The 14643-nt window shown below is 44.8% G+C and overlaps 1 protein-coding gene across 3 annotated transcripts in view; it reads left to right on the top strand.

Annotated features, from left to right (window-relative positions):
- Positions 1-14643, top strand: part of MAMDC2 (MAM domain containing 2) — a 133273-nt gene that overhangs the window by 1460 nt on the left and 117170 nt on the right. The window lies entirely within an intron of this gene.

Here is a 14643-nt window from a genome sequence, read left to right as displayed (position 1 = left end):
CTCGGTGTTTGTGGCATGGCTGTGTCCTCACACCCCTGCTGTGTGTGTAGGCCAGCACTTGGCAAAGAAGAAACCCAGTCCATGACTTTGGCCTGAGGTCACACAGCTGGCAGGTGGTGGCTGTGGTCTCACCACTGCATTCCACTTGGCTTCTGGTGACAAAATGTAAATTCGGGGTCTTCAGATGTATCCTCTTACCCTTCATTGAGTCAAAATAAATATTTCTCCAGTGCCCAGCAACAGGCATTGGGTGTCCACTGTCCCCCTGCACTGCCCCCCACTTGCTTTAGGAGTTTGAAGCCCCAGGCCCTTTGCATTGGGAAGGAGCTGCCTTTAAAAAACTGCAGCATGAAGGATGATCATGAACCTCCTTCCCTTTTCAGTTGCCCTCTAGGCCTCTGGGCCTCGGCCCCCTGGAGGAGGGTGGGCCCAGCGCCCTGGGTGGGATGTGGAACTGTCATCACAGTTCACTCTGCTTCTGTTTGGGGCTTTGCATACATTAGCTTGTCCTACCCTCACAGGTGGGTGATGTCATGCCCCTTTTTCACAGGAGGGAATCTCAGTCTTAGAGTATTCTGATGGGTGGTCCGTATCACATGGTGTCTTTGAGTGGCCAGCTCTGAGCTGTCAGTTAGGGGTAAAACAGGAGGGAACGCACTCACTAGGGATCTGGTGCTGGAGTCCAAGAGCCACTTGCATGACCCTAAATCTTGTGCCCGAGAGCCTCTCTTGCCTCAGCCTAGCCTTGACCCTGAGACAAGGAAATCAACACCACCCCTTAATCCAGGAGGCTCCTTCCCTGAGCCTGCATCCCAAGCCCGGTCAGGATGGTGGCCCCCTCACAGCCTGCTGCTGGCTGGGTCCGTGGGCGTGCCTCAGCCTGCTGGACTCCCCGCCTCCCAGACTCACAGGAAGTGCTCTCCGCTGGGTTGGCACCTCTGCCCAGCAGCCGTTGAACAGGCCCCCTTCAGGGAAAACAGGAAGATGCTTATAGGAAAAGGTATTATGGTTTAATAGTATAATGAAGGCACTGTGGCTTTCCCTTTTCCTTTCTCCCTAACTTCTAACCGCCGCTGCTTTCTGGCTCAGGACTAGGACTACTGGCTTGGCTGGGGAAAGTAATTCATTCTCCTGCGGGCACTCCTGGCGGAGCAGGCAGGTTAGGCTTCAGTCCTTACAGGTTGTGTTTTTCAAAGATTAGAACTTGGACATAACCATCCGCTCCAGAGGGACAGTGAGCTGGTTGTGTGCCAGCCGGTGTGGTTACCTGCTGAGAAGCCATCGCTAAGAATTACTGTTCTAAAAACCCGTTTCTAGGTTGGCAAATTAAAGATAATGAAATAGTCCCAGGCTGACATTGGGCAAGCTGCTCACAGGCTTTTCTGCAAACATCCTTCGTCTTGCTGCAAAAACCCTTTGAAGTGGGTTCCACCTACCTCTGTGCGTTGTCCCCACTACAGAGTTGTAGGTTTCAGAGACATTTGCCGGCACTATTGGGAACACAAATGGCGCTTTCTCTGTGTCCTTGGTCAGTCATTCACAGTGGAGAGAACGATGCTAACGCCCAGTGAAGGGAGTAATTAGACTTTCATCACGGGGGATTAAAACTTGGGGTAAGTGTCTTAAAATATCTCCCAGCTGCTCGAAATTATATTTGAGGTCCAGCTCTTTAGTTTATTTCAAGTATTAGTTGTCTAAGCATCTCCAATTACAATTCCAATGTCTCTAGTTCATGGCCACTTTGAAATATGCTTGCTCTCCACTGGTCACAGAATGGGTGGATTTGGACGGGGCAGAGTGTTGCCTTGGGTTGTACACCACCCTGGGAGGCAGCCCAGGGACAGCGGGTGACACCAGTGCAGGCGACCAGCCCCTGCTATCTGGCCTCCTCCGCTTTCTAGCTTTGTCAATGATTGTCTTGTTTTTTTATTTTTCTCCATTTTTTTGGAGAATTTCTTTTATCTCCCCTAACTTGTCAAGGCAAGTAAGATTATGTCAGGCTCAAATTTGAACTCGCTTCTACATTTTCGTTTTGAATGAAATCCAGGATGTATGTTACCGTATAAAAACCTCCTGTATTCATTCAGAGCCGAGAGCACCTTTGAGCTCCTTTGAACAGCGACCTGCCGCAGAAGCCGAGACCATCAGTTGCGTGTCCCTAACGCCAGCTGTGGGGACAGAAGCCCTTAGGCCGAGGATTCGTAGAGAACAGAGAGTTGGTCTTGCATCCGAAGAGTCAGTTCAAATTAGTCATCAGGTGGATTTTGGCTTCACTCTAATTTTTGGATATTTCGGTGTAGCACCTTTAACCTACTTCCTTGGGCAGAACTAGGAGGCGGGAGGGGTGGAGTCCAGAGCCTGGTAGGCACTTGTGCTGCTCCTTAGTTGGGAGTCTGGAGCACAGAGCCGCACAGTAGGGAAGCACTGAGCCACACAGTAGGGAAGGTGGGTACTGAAATGTTTCCAGTGAAGAGAAGGTAAAAGATGAAATTCACAGCACTTTTTGTAGGGAAGGCGTTTTTATCTACAGCTGTGGGGGTCAGGGTTTGAGAAGTTGCCTGATACAGGAGGAGTTTGGATGGTATTTGTACCCTGGAGCAAGTGCTGGTGTCTGAGGCAGGACCCGTCCAGAGGCTTGGCACAACCAGGGGGTGAGGGTGGGGCCGTGGACGAACGTGCCGAAATCCCGTTGTAAGTACGGGCGTGTGTCTCCTCTGACACACCCTCTCTTCACCTGAACCCCCTTCCTTCTCTCTTAGAGACACTTCCGGTCACTTGGCCATCTGAGTTTCAGTTCTGCACTCAGTCATGTGCCAGTTATTATAAATAGTGATAAATACTGCCTGATACTTTTTGAGGACCAGTCAGAGCCCAGAGTCTGGCAAGGATCTCAGGGGGTATTCCTGGGACCGAAGGAGCCTTCCTCCCTGCGGATCACAGCTCCCTTCCTGTCACTGGGGGGCCCACTCAGCATCTCATCTCAAAATCAGGAGTTCACCGGGCATTGCCACCTCCGGGCTTGCTTCAACCTGCATCTCTTCTGCTTGTTGGTCTCCTGCTGCCTTCTTAGCAGAAACCCAGTCCCCATGTTGTACAGAGGCTGGAGGGCAGCACAAGTTCAGGCTGCTCCTTGGATGTCTCTCGGAGAGATGGCCAACGCCAGAAATTGCTGTTTTTCCTGCAGTCGTGCCACGTGTCTTTCCCCAGCCACTTGGCTATTGCTGCTGTCGGGTTGCGTGTGGCTGTCATGCCCTGTGCCCGAGCCTGCCATTGGCTCTGCTCTGCCTGGGCTCCTCGGCCCTAGAGACGAACCTTAGAGGTCATCCAGTACCACATCTTTATTTTGCAGAGCAGCACACTGGGACCAGACAGGCCTCCAGTCACTGTCACTGACCCAGGCAGTGGCAACCTCTCGTTTCCTCTGCTCTTCCCCAGCTCTTCCCTCCAGCATTGCTGCCTCATCCCAGTCTCCACTGGGTCCTGGACCCTGGAGCTTTGCTGTGTTAATTATAACATTTTGGAAACTCTTTGTTAGAGATGTAATTATAGTTCATCCATGTGGAAAAACATGGTTTCCAAAGTGCACGGGCCTACCAAAGCCACATAACACTGCATTCTTGGTCATGCAGTGCATTTATTCACTCTTTCAGATGTGTGGGGTCCCCCCTGTCTTCAGTCTTCAGTATGTAGAAAGGGTCTGGCATATAGTAGTTGCTCAATTAAGATTTGTTGAATGAATGAATTTGCTGAATAAATAAATGAGGTACTGGATGATTAAAAAGTCCTTATGCATTTTCATTTGTGCTTCTGGTTCATTCTGCAGCTTCAGAGGTAATTCCTCATCATGAGAAACCTCTTTGCTTAGTAGTTAGTACAAACTCTAAGCTGGACAGCTTGGATTAGAATCCAGACTCTGCCCTTTAATGCTGTGTGGCCTTGGGCGAGTTACATGTCCTCTCTGTGTCCCAGTTTTCTAGCTATAAAGTGGAGGTAATATAAGTACCTATCTTGTAAGATTATTGTGAAGATCGAATATATTAATGCATGCAACCTGTTATTATTCTTACTCTCAATATTACTAAGTTTGTATTTTATCAATCCTGAGTTCTATTTCACACAGCTTTCCAACACAGTTTCTGGGGAGCTAACGAGAGTCTCTTTTCATTTGATCATAGTTTTGTCATTTGCCCCTCATTCCAACCAGAAGAACTTTCTTTTTCTTATCACTTGCCTCTATTTTGAGTCCCCATGTTCCTTTCAGGCCATCCAACTTCAGTGTGGTTAACTGAGGTATGGAGGTCAAGGAAAAAGACCAACTTCACATTTGGCTTATACTGTCCCCCAAACTTATACTTTCCCCCTATACATTCTTGGTTTGGGTCAGGAGCGCCGTGTGCCTGGCCCCGTCACTCTCCCGCCATAGCCTGCTCTTCGCTGTGGATCCATCCACTGTCAGGCTCCAAGTGTCCCTAACCCTTGGCCTCTCCATCAGTCAGTCTAGGGTCTTGAATTCTCTTGCCTGAGCCCTCCACTTGGGATTTCACCCACCTGGACTGGTCACTGCCTGCTCCTCCCTGCCCTGACTGACTTCTCTGGACGCATGGTTTGGCCAGATCCCTTTCTACCAAGGCCAACATCCAGTCGGGTTCTCCCTAATCAAATTAGACTTGTTCAGTGAGAGCTTCCCCCCAGCTCCAGGCCAAATGCTCAATTGGGACCTGGGGATTTTTAGGATGTTTCCTTTCTCATAATTGCAGAAGTCAGCTGGGCTCACCATGTATTGGGAGAAAAAAAGTAACTTCTCATAGAACTTTCTCCCTTCATCGCCATATTCAATCTCTTAGCCTATGGTTGCCACATTTCGTGGCTTGCATCTTAAGGTACAGTATTCATAAAAGATCTAGTTCTTAAAGTAGCAAAATCTCTTTGGTAGGTTGCCCCACCCATAGTCCTACTTTTCTTACTAAACAATATTTGATTTTCAAGAATTTGAGTGAAGCCCATTTGCTTTAATAAAGGGGTTGTGTATCTCAAGAAATAGGGCCAGCAGGTAGCTGAACATGTTCTGGTCATCTTGGCTGGTAACCCTGATTTTCGTATCTGCCAGGTATCCCACTTTAGGAAAAAGGTAGTGTTTAACACAGAAAAGTGTATTACTAGTGATAAGTGAGAAAAATGTTTAAGGGTAAGGAGCTTTCACAGTATATCAGAAATTTCCATTACATCCATTAGGCCATACCTAATTAAGCAAAGCATGATTTCATACCTAGTGTCAGCAAAGCATTCCTGACCCAACTAAACATTTATAAATAAATTTTTTAAGGTTTTATTTATTTATTTTTAGAGAGAGGGGAAGGGAAAAAGAAATAGAGGGAGAGGAATATCAATGTGTGGTTGCCTCTTGTGCATCCCCCACTGAGGACCTGGCCTGCAACCCAGGCATGTGCCCTGACTGGGAACTGAATGAATGACCCTTTGCTTCACAGTCCAGCACTCAGTCCCCTGAGCCACACCAGCCAAGGCTTTATAAATAAATTCTTATACCTATGCATTGGGCCCATGGTTCTTAACCTTGACTGGACATTAAAAACACCTAAAAATTTGCTTTAAAAAATCACATCCAGGCCCTACACCAAGAAATTTTTATTTATTTGGCCCGAAATGGGGCCAGACTTGGCATTGCTCACAAAAAAAGCAAACACTACAAATAAACCAACTGCCTAGGTTTTTCCAATATGTATCCAAGTTGAAGGCAGTGCCTTAGCATGGCTGCCAACTTCCTGCCCCTCCAGGAATGATGAAAAAAGATGCCTCTCCATCAGTCCCTTGGGGATTATCAGTTGCCCACAGAATAAAGTATAAAAAGCCAAGCTTGGCACTCAAGACCCTTCATAATTTGCCCCACATTGTATTTCTACTCTGCCCTCTCATTAATTCCTAATGTGCTACTCACTCAACACACCCTTGACTTTATAGCCTACTTACTCTGGTTGCATTGTTCTCAACAGCTGTTTTATTCTGGCCCATCGTGGCCTATTTAAATCCTGTTCATGCTTTCAGGTCCTGCTCCTTTTGGAAGTGTTCCCTAAGTTTCCAGGGTAGATGAGCCTCGCTCCCTTCCCTGCTTCTCTCCCTCCCCACGTCTGTCTTCACTTTCTACCGTGTACATCTTCATTTCACTCTTCACCCTGTAAATCCTATAAGTGTCTCCTTATTGGCATCCCCCCCCCAAAACTGCATCAGAGTGTTGCATCTTTCAGAACACGGATCACATCCTCCCCAGCACTCCTGACAGACGGTATGTGGCATCAACAAACACTTTGAATTTAATCAATATCGAAAGCTCTTGAAAAGCCTTGACATTATTTCCTGTAGTGAAAGAGGCTGCGTTTAATCCTCTCTACTGTAGGACTTCAAAGACTTCGGAGGCTGATGTTGTAACTTCCAAATATAACGGGAAGCAGCATTTCAGCTCGCCTCGCCACTGTGCGCTCTGCGTCCCCCTGACATGCCAGTGCACAAACAGCTCTTGGGTTGTTTAGCTGCTGAGTCCATTGATCCTCTGCCATCACAAACAGTCACAAAGCCACCTCGAGAGTCACACTGCTTGATCTGAAAAGTACTTTTGGCAAAAGGTGATCAGACTTTGAACTAGCTTTTGAGAGTTGCTGTTCCCAAGAATTAAAGTGTGAGACATCAACAGGACCCACCTCAATGGGTAAAGACAGGGAGGTATTTGCTGCTAAAGGAACCTCTGGCACACTGATGTGGCTCACAGAGAAACCAGTGGATTAGGTTTGTGATTCAGTGAAATCTGCCAGAATATGTGTCTTCTCTATTTTGTGAAAAAGTTATTTGTCTTTTGGGGAATTCTGAGGCTAAGAATAAGATGCTAAAACAAAACGAGTGGTACTCTGCCATGACTTTATAGTGTCCTGGAGGAATCACATGTTTTACAGAAAAAGCTCCTATTATTCATTCTGTGAGCAAGCATGTGAGAAAGCATCACGCACTGCATTAGCAGTTGGAGTGCAAGGGGAACAGGGAGTAACACACGGTCACAGTCCCTGCCCTTGGTGGCCACTAAAGACCAATAGGAGGAAACACAAATCTGTAAATTACGATAGGAGCAAACAGAACTCTCTACTAGTCAAAGATCTTCATTGCAAGCAGCATAAGTGGGCTCTTTAAGCAGAAAAGGAGTTTATGGGAAGGGTATCAATCAGCCTTGAGAATCAACAGCAAGTCTAAAGAGCTTTGTAATGGGAAATAATAAAGAGATGCCAAGTGTAGGCAAGATCCTCCTGGAGGAACCATGTGTGAGACTTTGCCACTGGACATTTGTCACTGCACTGCTGGACCTGCCTATCCATTATCCTGCAGACGATGAGTAGTGTGTGGCCTGCTATCTAGTCTGGCAGCTTTGAGGAGGAGGGATAGGATTGGCACTGGGGAGGCTGGGTAGGGGACTGCCAGTGGTCCAGCTGAGAGATGATGAGGGCTTGATATAGGACGGGTGGGCTAGCAGGAGTGAAAGGAAAGGGGTAAAAAAAAAAAAAAACACCAGAAGAAGACAGATTGGCAGGACTTGATTGATTGGGAGCAATGAGTCAGTGAGTGGAGAGAGACTCCCAGATTTTTAGTTTGGGCACCTGTTTGTTTGTTGGTGCCAACAGTTGAGGAAATTGCCAACTCCATAGTTGATTTCTTTATAGGAATAGTTTCCACTGAGAAGTGTAAAGGGAAACCTAATGAAATAGTTACACAATAGCTTCCTGTGTACGCAGCCAGGGTCCATGACCCACAGGTAGCAGTTCAGGGTACTTGCCAAGTACACTTATCATTTGTTTGGGCAGAAGGTATGTTCAGTTCTGAGTTGCCTGGGAAACAACCAGGTGGAGGTGTCCAGCAGGTCTTTGATGTAAGATTCTGAAGGTCAAGTGCAGTCTGGGTGGGACTATGGCTGCGGAAATCTATAGCATAAAGATAGTGGTTGAAATCTGGAGCAGAGGTTACAGCACCCAATAAGAACATATAAAGGGTTAACAGCAGGAAGCTGAGAGCAGAGCCTTAAACTCAGGTTTAGGGATTAGGCCTAGGACCTAGGACAGGGATGGTGGAGTGAAAGAAACAAGGAACCGGACTTACGGGGGGGGGGGTGGGGGTGGGGGGGGCGGGGGGGATTGGGAAAGTGCACACCCGCAGCCCAGAGAAGTTAGGAGTTTCAAAAGCAGGATGAGATCAGCCGGATCCAGGGCAGCAGAGAGATGGACACAGTGCGACTTGTCTTTTGGAAATGAGTGAGTGCAGTTTCAGGCGACTGATGAGGGCGGAACCAGCATGCTCCAGTGGAAGATTGAAGGGGAAATGTAGGCGGGCTGGTGGACAATTCTCAGCAAAGGAGTCCAGATATCCTCCCTTAGAGATGGTTCAACCATACCTACAAAGAAACTTGAGATGAAAGGCTCGTATTTTGTTTTGCTTTGCTCTTTAGAAAGGGGAGACTTGAGCTTATTTATGAAGTGAGGGAAAGGGACCAGCAAGAAAGAAGATTCAGGAGAGAGGAGGCTTCCTTACTTGCTCTGTCTTAGACCTGATGTCCACTTTGACAATTCAAACCTCACAAACATACAGATTTCTTCAGTCCACATAACCCAAGAGCTCTGCCCAGAGTGGCTCAATAACACTTAAGTGTCAACCTCAAAATGTGCAAAATTTATTTATACAGCAAATGTAGAGGATATGGGAGATGGGGCTGACTCTGTGGTAATTATGTTACGTCCTGCCACACACTCACTCAAAAATAAAACAAACCTCTATAAGCTATAGGAGGATGTTTGGAAACTTTAATAGCTTAACATACTGTATTTCTATTATAGTAGTAGTTCCCAATGAGACGTGTGAAGTGAAACCTGATGAAGTAGTTGCACAGTGGCTTCCTACGCAGCCAGGGTCTGTGATCATAGGCAGCATTTAATGGTACCAGCCATGTACACTTATTATCATCATACCTGACCTTCACAACGACCCTGGGGGTGGTTATTATCAGCATTTTACAGATGAGGAAAGACGGGACACAGAGAGAAGACGGTAACATCCTCAAGGAAACAGAAAGTCAGAGTATCAACCCAAGCCCACCTGGCTCCAAAGACTTGAGCTCCCACCCCTTGTACAGAAGTCAACACCAACGAAGACAGCCCGGCAGGATGTATGTTTCTCTAGAGTTAGTCAGGGGCTTCCGCCAAATATTTGATGTCCCAGCGCTCTAGCTCCTTCCCTGAGCTCTGGGCCTCAGCTACAGCTGGTATGCCTGGAGCTGCAGTGCCGAGCCTCTGGAATCCCACAGACATCAAGCACAGACCGGGAAATGTAATTTTACTTATTTCTTTCCATAATAGATTAAAGTTTACTCTTGGAAACATTGGAAGGATTCTCTTCTCAGTCCTCAACATAATTTTGGCAGAGAACTTAAAGGAAAATTTACAGTTTGACCTAAACTACTTTGGCAGTTTAAGGAATACTCCTACATTTCTAATTCGCCCATTCTTACTGGGAAAGAATTAAAAGGGTACGGAGATAAATGTGTTTTTGCAAGCTGGTTGCCCTACTAGGCAAGCATTTGGGTACTTATTTATTCTGTTACTCTTAACAGAATGGCAATATTGCTATACAGCAAAGAGATATATAACTTAGCTCGATGATGGGAGAAATTTCCATTCCTTATTTGAAAAACTTTTGCCTCACTGCCAAGAAGAGCTGAAGTGTTATTTGGGGCCATGCTTATAATGAAGATGACTTTAATATGCCCTTACTTCACTGCGAAGCTGCCTTCTGTGCTTAGTTATTTTATGACTAGGACCATTTTGTGTGAAACTATAACATAAAAAGTTTTCTTGTTTAAGCTTCTGCAGATTTCTTCTATTTTGTGACTTTATTAAAAATGGATAATGGATATGAAAGAATTTTCTTTTTAAAGTCTGTTTGACCCTGTATTAGCCAATTTAAAAATATAAGCTTTATGGAAACTCTCGTTTTCCATTACAAATTTTGAAAATCCAGATTTAGCCTGTGAAGTCACATTGTTGTTTTTGAAAACTTCTTCCCTTTTCCACAAATTCTGATGAGAAAAATGTGAAAACAGTGGTATCATTTTTTAAAAGAGTCAACACGGAAGAACAGACCCTTTCGAACTCACATGTGATACTTAGGAATAACTGAAAAAAAACTAATATATTCTAGGTTATGCAGTATTAGCCCTACATATTTCCATCTTGGTTGTCCACAGAAATACCCCACAAACTACCGACACATTGTTCTCTACTAAATACTGTATAATAAAGAGAACTGCTGTTGGACATAACACATCTAAAGGTTCAGAGTATTGGCCTGAGGCGTGATTCTTTTTTGATCTTGGGCTTCTGAACTGGGACGTGCTTACTTTCCATGCACATATGCTTTCAAGAGTTTTGAATTCAAAAGAGAATTCTGTTAAATGTAGAACGTTAATCTCAAGTTTTTAGATCCCCCCCCCCATTTAAAGAACATATCAGTCATTTCCAACAATGGCATGTTCATTGTGATCCAACTGGCCTTCACGTCAAATACGCTACTTAGCAACTTTCGAGAGAGGACAAGGGTGGCCTTTTTGTGTAACAACTGAAACAGCGAAATTGCTGAGAAAGTTTCTCTGTCCTTCAGAATATCCCTCAAGTCTCTTGCCTCCCCACAACTCAGCTATTCACAACAAAAAATGCTGGAAAAGGGTGCATACTGATTTATATTTTTTAATTAACTCCATTTATTTCTCATTTTGCTTATCAGGACGTCATTCATACACTTTTTTATTATATTCCTGTCATAAAATGGGTTGGGAGACATTCGTGAGCAATCTCTTGCTGAGCATAATATGAGCCTAGTAGTCTAAGAATTCTTAGAAAAAGTAATGGGTCTTGGAAAAATGGATACCGTAATAGTCCCCAGCATGCCATCCAAATGTGCAGTGAATCATGGTCACGCACAAGGCACTCTGCACTTGAGACTCAAACGACTTAAGACTTTGTCTTGGCAACGTCTGATGAAGGGAAAGGCTGAGGAGGCTCCGTTTCAGTCCCCTTCCGGTCTCCGTCCCCAGCGACCAGGCGCGCTGTGGAAGGACGTGTCATCAAGGGGCTTCGGCTGCGAGTTGAGGACGATGCCTGCCAGATTTCAATAGATATGTCAAGTATGGCTACAGCAGTGATCACTTTTGCATTCATCCTTAGCTCTCATTTCAGAGTTGCTAGAACAAACTCAAAGACCAAAGTGATATTTACAGGCATGTACTGAGCATTGGGTGATTATGTTGACCCTAAGCCAGACAACCTAGTAGAAAAATGAATAATAACAATAATTTTATATAACATTTATTGAACAGTTATTACATGCCAGCCACTGTGTTCGATGCCTTGTGTGTATAATCTCACTGAATTCTTACAGTGGCCCGATGAGGAAGATATTATAGATGAAGAAACTGGGGTTTAGAGATTTGTCAATATTCTCAAAGTCATGAAGCAAGTAATTGATGGAGCCTGGACTTTAACTGATGTTTGTCTCTGAAGAGTAAGACAATAACCACTCTGCAATTTTACCTCTGTTTTCCTACTCTGCCTTAACATGGGGTCTCAAAGGATCTTTGCATTAGAAATGATAATAGCAGTTATAATAATGGCTCACTCTCATGGAGTGATTTCTCTCATCTGTGTACTATTCTGTGAGTTTGATGTTATTGACTAATCTTCCCAACGGCTCCCTACTCTCACAAAGTTCATGAGACTTCATGACTGAGTTCTGTTTTTTTTCGCCCTCACTTTGGGGTTAAGGAAGGCGAGGTGTGCAAAGGTAGCCCACAGGGACCCCAGGGGGCAGCACTGTATTTTTAACAGGTTTTCTGGCTCCAGTCTCCATTCTGTGAAGGAGAGAGTGATTGCAATATTCTTTTTTTTTTCACTGCACTTTGAGGCAAGAAACTTTTATGCTTAAGTTCTAAAGTGAATGACTAAGAGAACCATATAAGGATGTTATTTGTTCTAGAGTCTTTCATACACAGGAACCACCACCACCAAAAAGAAAATCTAGTTTGAGGAAATTTGAAATCAGTATTTTCCTTTAGAAATGGCGTAGGGCCCTGGGACCACAGAATTCCTGCCTGGTTCCAAGTCTTATGTGAGATTGCTTGGGGAACTTCTACAAGAGTCTTACACCCAAAGCATCCCCACAACTACCCGGCATCCTCTGGACAAATTCCAGTCGTACTTGTGTTCCTTGATAATCTTGATTGTCTTGTTTTGAAAATGAGTTGAGTATCCTCAAGCAAAAGAAAAAGAAAGAAAAGAACAATGTAACAGTTGCCTGATTTCTTCGTGCAGAAAGATGCTAGGATCTCAAATGAGTAAGGATATAAGCAGGGGACACCATCACACAGGCCAGAAGACAAGGAAAGTCCTTCACCTTGGAATACAGGCAGTAGGTGAGCACAGTCTTTCTCCCTGTCTCTCCATTCTGCAGTGAGCGATGTCTTTGAACCACAGGACATGAAAATGCTTCTCTCTTTTAATTCCTACAGTGACCCATTGAGGAAGGTATGTATTATGAGTGAAGACAATGCAGTTTAGAGTTTGTTTTAACTTTTCCAAAGTCTCTTCGTGGAATGCGAACATGTTTCAAGGCACCATGAATTAACATGGGCTGTGGCCTGTTATTCAGAGTGATGCCTTTAGCTTAATTTTATTCATTTAACAGTTTCTGCCTGTGCTAGGCAAAGAAGGTAACAGGAATGACTTACTAATAAAAGGTGCTCGTCCTTAAGTAGCTGGCAGTCTAGTAAGAGAAATAAAATATATCGATAGTAACTATCCAAACTCTCATTGAGACTAGTACCTTGGCAAGGAAAATGCAGAAGGTCCTGGAAACTCAGAGGTGTGTGAGAGCTGCCAAGACTGCGTCTGAGTGGATAAGAGGAGGCTTATTGGTGGCCCTTGAAATACAGGTCAGAATGTGACCAAGAGGGTGTGGCTCATAGGAATGTCAGGGGCAGCAGGAGCCAAGGACACAAGTGGGAAAACAAGGAGTCTGGTCTGGAGGAAGTGTGGTGTTTCTTTCAGTGGGTGTGTCAGATGCAAAAGGAAAAATACATAAACAAACCTGGTGTTTGTCACTTTACACTTCAGGCCACTCCCATGCACTTGATAACCAGGGAGGTCCATCTCATTTGAATTTGTCACCTTAGTCACTAACACCGAGGACTGTTACCTCTACATTTCACGGTCGCCTGTGCAGCAACACTGCTCTGTCCAGGCTTAGAGAGGGTGCCAAGGCTGCATCTGCAGGTTGGAGGGAGCAGAGATCACCCACCAGTCTCTGGACCCTATAAACTGTCACTTTGGGTAATAACTGTCCCTTTGATAAAACTTATTTTCTAGCTTACCTAAAGGAAGGCATGCTTCTCAGTCTTGACTTTTGGCTAAATAAAAATAAAATTATGAGTAGCCAGAAGTGAAAGATTAGCCCTAGACTTTGTATCTGTTTGCTAATACTAATCACTGCCACTGAGTGTGAGTCCCACCTGCTTTATACGTTGCCCTGTTTCATCTCACAAGAAGCCCCTGAAGTGGGTGACAGTCCCTTGAGTTCACAAATGAGAAGGTGGAAGTCCCTGGTGGTTAAGTGGTCTGCCTGCTGTCCCAGGCTGCAAGAGGCTGGCTGGGGTGTGAAGGCTTGTCATGGTGACCATCCTGCCTCGTCCCCCCAAAAGCCCTGTCATTATTTTTGAACCTCTCTTAAAACACTTACTACTCTTTGATTTTATTGGCCTTATTTAAGAACATATCTTTTTCCTCCTATTGTGCTATTACAGTTCTACAAGTTAGCAGTTCTTTCTCTTAATGCCTTATATGCCTGAGTGAATGCCTTGCACATAATAAACCAGACCTGGGACTAGGGTGAGGCACTCACCTTGGTGGGAAATTTAAGGAGGCATCAGAAAAAAAGGCACAACCCAGTAATTAAGATACATAATATTTTAATGCACTATTTTAAAACACAAAATTAATGCAAACATTCCATAATGTCAAGATATCAAAATTTTAAACAAAGACAGGCTCTAACCCTGCACTTGGCCTCCCTGGCCTATTCCCAGCCCCATATGAGCACTTGAAATACGTTGAATGAATGGGCTGTAGAATTGGTATTTGGCTCAAAGTGAGCCGAGTGTGCCTTTAATGATCCAGTGAAATGTTACCATTCGGACTTCACTGATGAATCAGATGGACTAAAGTTCTTGGCGTTTCTGTGTTGTCAGTCTGTTCTTGATAATGTGACTCAGCTGTACTAGTACTAGCCATACTAGGCTGAACAAGCCACCAGAGTCCAGCTTCCCTACAGGGAGCTACCTCAAAAAATTAAAAATGGAACTGCCTTGTGACCCAGCGATTCCACTTCTGGGGATATAAAGAAATCTGAAACACTAATTTGTAAGAGTATGTGCTCCCCTATGTTCATTGTAGCATTATTTATAACTGCCAAGATTTGGAAGCAGCCCAAGTGGCCATCGGTAGATAAGTGAATAAAAAAGCTGTGGTACATTTACACAATGGAATACTACTCATC

This window comes from Sturnira hondurensis, unplaced genomic scaffold, assembly GCF_014824575.4.
Source record: "Sturnira hondurensis isolate 20B ecotype Veracruz unplaced genomic scaffold, ASM1482457v3 Scaffold0013515, whole genome shotgun sequence".
Lineage (NCBI taxonomy): Eukaryota > Metazoa > Chordata > Mammalia > Chiroptera > Phyllostomidae > Sturnira > Sturnira hondurensis.
Note: the sequence above shows the minus strand (reverse complement) of the source record. Positions and strands in the feature narration are given on the sequence as shown.